Raw genomic sequence first — 10,537 nt, 5'->3', positions numbered from 1 at the left:
GCACCCGCTCAGTGAGCTAAATAGGTCAAAGAGTTTGATTCCCCACTGGGCCTCCCATGTAGCCTTGGGCAAACTTCTTCCAGGATGCCCTTAGAAGAAGATAAGGCTAAGTGACTTTTTCAAAGGTTTTTTTTTTTAAAAAAAATTAAATTTAAATTTTTATTTTATTTTATTTTATTTTATTTATATGCCACCCACTCTACCCAGAGGTCTCTGGGCGGCTTACAACAATTAAAATTCAATACAATAAGAAATAAAATGATTAAAATACAATTAAAATTGCCATCAGGACCCACAGTTGATGTTATTTCAATTAAAAGCCTTCTGAAAATGTTAACAATGGCAATATTAAATATATTAATCAATAATACAATAATATATTTCTGTACCCTTCTTCCCTCCTTCTTTCCTTCTCTTCCTCCCTCCCTTTCTCTTCCCCCATGAAAGAATAATATTCAAAAACTTACGATGATAGATTTTTCTTTCCTCAGTCTCTTATATCCTGACAGGTTATGTGTAATGATTAGAGATGGGCATGGACCTGAAAAATTATGGTTTGTGATGGCTCATGGTTTATGGTTAGTTGCAAATCACGAAGCATGAACAACTACAAACCAACTGGAAGACTGAATCAGTTTGTGGTTCAGGTTTTGGTTAATATCTGGGGAGGGGGGAGAGGTCTACCCATCCTGTAGCACCACCACCATGATTGTGCCTCTGCTGCTCTGCTCCTACTGCCACCACTGACCCACCACACCCCCACCAAAAATCTGTTTATCTGTATAGCATCTTAAAATAGCAGTTTATGGGGAGGCCAAGGGAACTGTATTCATCAGTCAAATACAATTGAATGTGATAATGCAAGAAGTTACAAAACATACACAGGTACATATTCCAGTCCCCTCTGCTTTGTGGAATTATGTTGGGTACTTGAAAGTTGCTGTTCTCTGCTGTTTTTTAAAATATTGGATTTCTGCATGAAACAGGTACTTCAAATGCTTTTACTGGGTGCATTTTATGCCTGTTTGCATTTGTTTCCTCTTGTCCAATGGGGTGGGCGAATTCAGTTGGGATGTCCTGGTTGGAAGTTGTTGGGTTTCCCCCCAACCCCAGTATTGATTTTCTGCCCAGAATAGATACTGCAGATGTTTTGATGCTGATTACATCAGTCCCCTCTAGCTAGACAAGTCTGGTGAATTTGTTTAAGCTGGCCTACTTGGAAGTCAACATTCCAGGCTGTTTTTTTGAAACATTGATTTACCAGAATGTGGATCCCAGGGATGTTTTGTGGCTAGTTGCATCAGTCCCTTCTAACTGGACGAGGTGGGTCAATTTGGTTGGGCTGTCCTACATGGAAGTTGCTGTTCCAGGCTGTTTTGCACAATGTTGATTTTATGGCCAGAATGGGTACTAGAATGATGTTCTTGGTGATGATTTGTGACTTGCTGAATTCATCTCATCTAGGCACATCTGTGTTGTGAATTTGGTTGGGTGATCCTACTTGGAAATTGCCATTCTGGGTCATCATATTTTATTCCAGCAGGTTTTTGGGTAATAAAACATTGATGAAAAGCAATATTCATTGTGTTTTAGGTCTAAGGTATGGTTTACATGTTTGCCCAGCACATCCCACTGTTTCTGGCATCAATTTTTATTAATAAGTCACCTTTCTGTTTTGTTCCATTCTGGTTTTTACCTGGTCCCTTAAAAGAACAATGCAGGGACCCTGAACTTCTCCACATTTCCTGTCCTTGCTCTCCTCAACCATCCCTCTTTCCTGCAATTAATGCTGCTTATGCCACAGAATGGACTTTGGTGATTCTATCGATGACTTTGCAAAGGTAAGGAAAGATAAGGAAGGTTCATTTCTTAGGAAAAGAGCACACAGTGTGCTGTTTTTCTCATTTGCCAGCAACTCAGTGTCTTCTGATTTTCTTTTCTCTTTCTTCACTTCTAATCATAACACATGAATACTGTATTTAACATGAAGAGCCATGGGTGTCATGCTTCCTCTCCTCCATTAATGTCTCTGGGATGTCTGTTTTGCTCATGGTCACCCCAGAGGTGCACAAACAACTCATGATTCAGCTTGTTTTTACACACTTTTACAAAGACAGTACACATTCCTATTATAAGTATGCTGAATTCTAGTGCAATAACTTCTCTTCAATTTTTGCTACGTCCAAAGATCTGCATTCTTATTTATAGCATCTTCCTTGCTTCTGGAGCAGAAATTGACAGGATTAATATACTTTCAAGATGAAATGGAAGTGTCCTATGACACTTACAAGATTTCCACCAGCCTCTGCAAGTATGTCTTAACTGTCTCTTGACCAGCAGCAAGTGAAAAACAATGGTGTGATCACTTCTGTCCAGTCAAAAATGTCACCTACTAATTTAGGCATAACAACCAAAGGCAAGGCGAGAAAAGCCAGGGTGCTTTATTAATGATCAGCTAGCAACTTTGGTACATAGATCTACCTGATATTCAAGGAGATCAGTCTTCACCGGAACAGGGACAGAGGAGCCAAAAAGACTCAAATGATTATTCCATTTTTCCAAAAGACATAACCGGGTGGAGCCATGATACATATGAGCTCCAACTCCACCTAAAGTTGCTGATCTGTAATACATTTATTAAAAAGCAGGGTTCTGCATTGGAACGTACAGTGGTGCTTTGCTTTACGATTGCCTCACATTATGACGAATCCACTTTACGACAATCTTTTTGCAATGATTTTTAAACAGCTGATCAGCGGTTTCAAAATGGCCACTGGGTAACTAAAATGGCTCCCCACTGTGTTTAGGGATGGATTCCTCGCTATACAGTCAGCGAAAATGGCTGCCGTATGGAGGATCTTTGTTGGACGGTGAGTTTTAAGCCCATTGGAATGCATTGAAAGGTTTTCAATGCGTTTCAATGGGGTTTTTATTTTCGCTTTATGATGTTTTCGCTTAACGGCGATTTTCCTGGAACAGATTATCGCCGTTAAGCGAGGCACCACTGTAATGCAGTTGGGTACAGGGTTGCTTCTAGATGAGATCTTTGGCTTCAGACCCCATAACAATTGATGATGTGGAGAAGAATCTGTGTAATTTAGAAAGAATTATTGGCTCATCAGCCAGGGCGATAAGTTTCTTGTTCAGATGCAGGGAGCTGCATCCCTCTCCTTTTCTAGCCTTCTAATTCAGAAAAGGAAAAATCAAAAGTGGGGGTTTCACTCTTCTGATGGCTTTCACTATTCAAATAGCCTCAACATCTGCATGTTGCTGATAATCACTAGTCAGCAGCACCCCGTTCCCTCAGGTTTCAGTCCTAAATCCTGAAACCACTGTAGCTTCTGAAAGTCCTCTTTTTTCTCATACTGTATGCAGCTTTTTGACATGAATATACATAAGCACGCATAGGCCATGAGTCACAAAGCATAAGTACATTTAGATATACTTATGATAAGTATAGACTGTGCAGAAAATGCCATAATGCCAAGCATAGAGTGAGACTGAGTGCAACATACAGGATTAAAATACAAGCTATCGGTCATATATTTTATATTTGTAATAAACAGTTCCAGTTCCAGTACATTGAGTGAGTCATTTGGAAGATAAATAAATACTAAACTCATTATCCACTACAATTTTGATATCAGCTAGCAGGGAGGAGCTGTGCCCTAAAAGGTAAGGATATTGAAGGAGAATTAGAAAGAGGAAGTAGTAGGTGAAGCAATGACTGTGGGACTTGATGAATATCAGGAGGCATAAGTTGTCCAGAGGTATTAGAAACGCATATGGTACAAACTGGCCACAGATGTGAGGACCATGTGTATAGGAAATGGTGATCTAACACTGGGGTAGAAGCCAAGCATTTAGCTGATATTAAAACCATTCGGATATATTAAAGCCATTAGATTTTTATTAAATAATGGCTCAAATCCAGTAGTAATTCACAATTAAAGTGGGCTCATTGAATCACTGGAGATCTGATGAGTCATTTCCTCTGTAAGTTCCACTGATTCAGTGGGCCCACTTGGCTTATGATTTTCTACTGGATTTCAGCTTATATGAAGTTGGTTTTAGAGAGAAGAGTTAGAGGACAATAAAAGATGTAGTAGATCAAGAGGTTTCATGGTTTTGTCTTTAACTTGGGCACCTTTTCAGGTTAGATGACTACCACTTTTTTTTTATCTTGTAAGTGCTCTATCCTTTCATTGGATGTATGTTTAACATTTAATTCACATAACACCTTATCTTATTTCTGTTAAAACAATTCCTTTAAATAAACTTATTAAGCTTAACTGGACTTCTCCTTGCAGCTAAGAATTCTTAGGTGCAGAACAGATGATCCAGACCTAACATAAGAGAAAGGAATATAGTAGGTCATAATTTCATTGAGTCACTGATTCAGACAAGCCATAAGACTGTCCTGGATTCCAAAACTATCAATCTTACCTCTCTTATACTAGGGACTTGGCCCATATCTTAGGTGGAACCCTATATGATGCTATAAACAACATCAAAGAAGGGTTGAGAGGAAAATGTGTTTTTCCACAGACTCTCCACAGCTGCTACCATGGTTCACACAAAAGGAATCCTTGTGAATCATGATGCCAGTGTTTCCTGCTTGAATCCCAGATAGCACAGTGGGCCCCACATCAGTGTGCCAAAGACCCTGGAGTGAGGGGAGAGAATTGGAGAATTGGTAGGTCAGTGGAAGTATATCTCATGAGGGCAGTGAACCTGCTCTGCGTTTTAGTCTGAACTGTACAAGCTGTTGTACAGAAAAAGAGGCTTCAACACCTTGGACAGTTCCTTTACAATTCATATTAAGGCCCACACCCAGAAAATCAAAATCACTACCTTCCACTGGGGGAAGTACTATATACGTACAGTGGTGCATTGCTTTACAATTGCCCGCATTACGACGAATCTGCTTAATGACGATCTTTTTGCGATCGCAATTGCTATTGCAAAACGATGGTCTGAATGGGGGAATTTCGCTTTGCGATGATTGGTTCCCTGCTTCGGGAACCAATTCTTCGCAAAATGATGTTTTTTGAACAGCTGATTGGCGGTTTCAAAATGGCCACCGGGTGATTAAAATGGCTTTCCGCTGTGTTTAGGGACAGATTCCTTGCTATACAGGCAGCAAAAATGGCCGCCGTATGGAGGATCTTCGCTGGACGGTGAGTTTTTACGCCATTGGAACGCATTGAATGGGTTTCAGTGTGCTTCAATGGGGTTTTTATTTTTGCTTTACGATGTTTTCGCTTAACGGCAATTTTCCTGGAAGGGATTATCATCATTAAGTGAGGCACCACTGTACTTGGGCCTATAGTGCAATACAAAGTGACACACACACAGTGTGAGCCATATTGTCATCCAGTGAACCATATGACTAGCTGGAATGTGTGTGTGTGTGATGTAACCTTTAAAACTTCTGGATTTCCAAAAATCAAACTACCTCTTCATCCAGTGCTACTGACTCTTGAAATTTGTCACCCTGCTTGGGAACTCAGAAGCATAGATATTCTCTGACCTTTATGAGCTATTTTCTGCTTCCTTGGACTTGACAGTCCTAATCATAGCATCTAAGAATGCTAAGTTGCAGCTCTGCTTGTTTGTTTTCATGGGGTTTTTTGTGATTAAAGGGCTCTGTTACTGAGCTTTTTTCAAAGGAAGGAAACACCTCATAACTGTGAAAGTTAACTCTGGTGCTTCCCTGGCAAATCACCAGCCGGTTCTAAACTCTGTGGTCTTCTGAGGAGACCTTAATAGATCCAAAAAGACAAAGTGAAACTGGTGGGGAAGGGTGACTGTTGTCCATCACTAGCATAAGCAAGTAAACTTTCTCCAGTTGATAAATTTGTAAGTCTATTCCATTTTACTCTCAATCACAGCAGAAAAGCTCTCTCTGATATATGCTGTACATAAACAGTAACACAATAGAGGTATCAAATTTTTGTCAGGCAATTAAACTTTATGCCAAGCTAATTCAATTTTGTCACTATTTTATTAAGTCCTCTGGAAAAAAGGGGGGGGGACCCCACCACCTAAATTTGTTCTTTTCAGTAAATCACAAATTTCTTAAACCATTTCACTAACATGGTCTCCTTGTTCTGTTCTTTTGATATATTAAATATCCAGGAACGAATTTCCAGGGTCATAAATCTACAGTGATAAAATTAATCCTATTGCTGAAGAGAAATAAATATTTTATTGCAGTTTTATGAGCTTTTGTTCTTTCCTCGCTTGCAAGTAGATGTTGTTTAGTGATACAAAGACATTATGTTGCTGAAAAAATGTATTAGAAACAATATAACATAACAGAATTCAGACCTACAAAGCTGTTCACTTAAAAAAATATCAAAAATGCCCCATGCAAAACTTCCTAGGTACTATTATCAATAGTATCACTGGAATAACTTATTTTCCCTTACAGTTCCTTATATAATGTCCATGTTTTGAAATTGTGGCCACTTTTATCAGAATATCTAGGAGTCGCCTCTGTGTATTAGCAACTCTGGATGGGCCTAGAATTTATTTTTATTTTTTACATTTGTTTCAGACAGCATCTCAGAAGATTTTATGGATCTTCCAAATAGCTTGTTATGAACCTGAGTTTAAAAATAGATGGAGGGTCAGGATTAAGATTACAGTAACTATGCCTCTTGGGTTTTTTTACCTCATTGTTTGATTCCCACTAAACAGGACTAAACCACTTACAATCAATGACTTCATTTCAGCTTCAGTGCATCATGATGTACCAAAAAGTAGGATGGATTTTCCCCCTTTTTTCCAGCATGTTACATTGGCCATAAGAAAAGGAACATGGCAAGAGGCTGGTATCTGAGGGAATTGTTTACAACTCTTCAGGTGAGAATGCTCTAGAACAGTGGTCCTCAACCTTGGGCCTCCAGATGTTCTTGGACTACAACTCCTATATATAGATTTCTGGAAGTTGAAGTCTAAGAACATCTGGAGGCCCAAGGTTGGGGACCACTGCTCTAGAAAACCTGTCTCGTAGCTCTAATTCTGTGTGGATAGTCCACCAAAAATACAATTCTGTCTTCTTGTTATAGAACTTCACAAACATTTTTTATTTTTATTTTTTTGCTAAAGAACCATGTGGTAGATAATACTATGGCTCAGAAGTCATGGATGGGGGCCAGGAATGCTTATTATCCTCCCTGTGTAATGTTTAGAGAAAGGGTCGAGGGTGAAAACTTAAAAGGTCCTCATGGATGATTCAGTTCCTCTCACTTCCTCCAGGTTCCCCTCACTTCACCCTAATTGCTCCTGAGAATTAAGAGGATGGGTTTAGGTGCCTTACCCTTTTCCTGCAGAAGCTTCCATCTTTCATTCAGGCTAACTCACAGTGGACACTGGATTACTTTTTGCCATTTTACCAGGATGCTATATCCTGTCCAGAGCAATGGATTCAAACTAGAGATGGGCATGAAGTCAACTCCAAACCAGGAAATTTGTCAAAGATTGCTAATTCATTGATTCAGATTGGTTCAGGTTAATCCAAATGGGAGAACCCAAACTTTACCAAACCATTTTTTTTTTGTGATTTCCAACCTACCCCTTGTCCCCACCCCCTTCACACTGCCCCCATCACCTCCCTACCTTTTCCTGCCACTGCTTACTCTTCCTCTGCTGCTGCCACCATCTTGAGAGGCCCACCACAGGTTGGCAGTTTCTGTGCATGACCCCATTTCTCAACTGAGGGATGGGGAGATATGCAGAGGACACCAGGCAGGCTGAAATGAAGCAATTTTCTAAATTTCTTTTTTAATTAGCTGGACCATCAGTTGGCGAGGGTGCCTTTGCACATGCCCCTGCCTCTCGAGATGGCAGCGGTGACAGCAGTGAAGGAGGAGGCAGCCAGCAGAAAAGGTAGGGAGGCAAGAGGGGCAGTGGGATGGTGGGGGGCGGGATGGGGGGCAGCCAGGTTTGTTTGTTTTTAGACAGCCACTGGACTGTCTTAAAAAATTGTCCCGAACAGACCAACACATGGAGTCATGGTTCTTTCAAGAGAAATTGTTAATTCATGGTTCATGGCCTTCCACGAACCATAAACTAAGATAAATCACCATTTTGGCAGTTTGTGCCCATCTGTAATTCAGATTCCAGAATCCAGTTTGTACAACAATAAGCTCACCTATTTTCTTTATTAACCTTTCTCCTCCACCACCCCAATATTCTCTGTCTCTATCTCTTTTTATATGTCCATAAAACGTTTTATAGACATGTAACAGCTGTTACATTTTTGTGCAATGTTCCTATCATAAAATATTACTCAAATATTTGAAGTATACCTTTCAAGAATGTTTTTCTTGATTTTGAAGAAGCAGTGCTGGTATCTACTTTGAATTTTGCAATAACAAATGCACCACTTTCCAGTACATCAGAACCTAGACATATATTAGCAGTATCTCTTGAAGGTTACCTAACAGTTGAAAAAAATAGCAGTTTTCCTATTATATTGTTGCACTTTGTAGAAATTCAAATCTTAAGAGTCTTTTTAAAGAAGTTGTTTCACTCCCCCTTTCATTGTTCCTTCACTATTTAGCTTTTGTTAAAAGTATATTTATTTCTTCTAGAAGAGAAGAAAATAGAATGATTCATGCAACACACTTTCAACAGAGAAAGAAGAAAATGTTGATTCTAGAGTACAAACAAGAATTGGGGAGACATTCAATTTGCTAATGTAACAGCTTAGTGACTCATGAACATGGAAGTGCTTTGCCCAGACATAATGGGACACGATTAGAAGAAGAAAATATGTTCAAGATTGAGACATGAGTCTATGAAGGTGTGAATCAAAATGAAAATCTAACAAGTATTTCCTGTGACTAAGCAGTACTCTCCAGAATGTCCTATATCATCACTGGCTCTGTATGACATTCATTTATCAATCTATTTGACATACAGTATTAGGATTACATATCTAATGAAGGGAATATCTTACCCAAGGTCCTTTGCTCTTATGGAATTATTTTTATTCCAGCAAAGATTTTACTGAACATGGGGAATTCAGATCTCAGCAAATCAAGAGTTTATTTTTCTGGCACCTGCTGACTCCTTATCCTAACCTAAATGTGAACATTCTGTGACAAAATGGGTGTTCAGCCAATAGTAGGAAGTTATGTAGCCATTTTATTTTCCTAATTAGTCATTTCATCATTTTTCATTATGTACTGCTAGCACAAGCATCCTACTTTCAAACTGATAGCATCTTAGCACTCTTCCCAGTGCGCTTTCTCTTTCCTTCCATTCTTATAAATTAAAATCATAGACTCATAGAATAATGGAGTTGAAAGGGGCCTATCTGGCCATCGAGTCCAAACTCCTACTCAATGCAGGAATCCAAATCAAAGAACAGTGGGTCCTCGACTTACAGACGGCTCGACTTACAGACTTTCAAGTTACAGACTTCTCTGGCCACAAAATTTAGGTTTGAATTGTAGCTGGAGAATCAGCCTACAGACCAGAAAAAAACCAAAATGGAACAAAAATGAAACAAAAATGGAACAAAAACAACTGGTTACGGGATTAATCGGTTTACAATGCATTGTAGTTCAATGGAGACTCAACCTACAGACTTTTCAACCTGCAGCCACCGTTCCAATATGGATTAATTCTGTAAGTCGAGGGTCCACTGTAGATCTGACAGATGGTTGTCCAATTTTCTCCTCCAGTGTTGGACCACTCTCCACTTCCCAAAGTAATTGGTTCTACAGTTATACTGCTCCAACAGTTAGGAAGTTAGCCAAAATTTAGCTCCCTGCACTCTGGGATGATTGAAAACAGCTCATGGCCCTCCTCTGTATGGCTGTCTTTCAAGTATTTGAAACATGCTATAATATCTCCCCTGAGTCTTCTTTTCTAAAGGCTAAACATGCCCAGATATTCCAGTCTTTCCTCATAGGGCTTGGCTTACAATCCCCTGATCATCTTTGTGCCATCCTCTGAACTTATTCTGGTTTGTCTGCATCCTTTTAAAAGCATAGTGTCCAGAACTGGACACAGTACGTAAGATGAAGCCTAATTAGTACCGTGTAGAGGGGAACTAGTACTTCACGGAATGTGGAGACTATACTTCTGTTAATGCAGTCTTTTTCTTCTTTTCTCTTCCTTTGCAAGTTCTTTTATTTTCTTTGTGATCTTTCTGTCCCTGTCATTTGGTACTTCTGCCAAGAACTAGAACATTCTCTCCCTCCCTCCCTCCAGAGTCAATCAGTGGCAGAACTGCCTAGATCCCTTCTGAGTAATTAAGTGCACTAGGCTTACTGCAGCTTTGTCTCTGCTGGTTAAGGGAAGTTGGGGGGAGACTGCCACCTAGTGATTCAAAATTGTACTGTAGTTTGCAGCCATATTTTAATTAACTAAAATGAACCAATCCCTGATAAGGAAAATAAACTTAAGCTGCACACTGTTAGGGCCCAGTGTCAAGAGTCTTGGAACTATGGCAGAAACTCTCCCTCGGTTCCTGGACACACACCATCTCTTAAACATTTATAGATGGTGATAACAG

The sequence above is a fragment of the Pogona vitticeps genome, chromosome 2 (assembly GCF_051106095.1).
Source record: "Pogona vitticeps strain Pit_001003342236 chromosome 2, PviZW2.1, whole genome shotgun sequence".
Lineage (NCBI taxonomy): Eukaryota > Metazoa > Chordata > Lepidosauria > Squamata > Agamidae > Pogona > Pogona vitticeps.
This window is presented reverse-complemented; position numbering follows the sequence as displayed.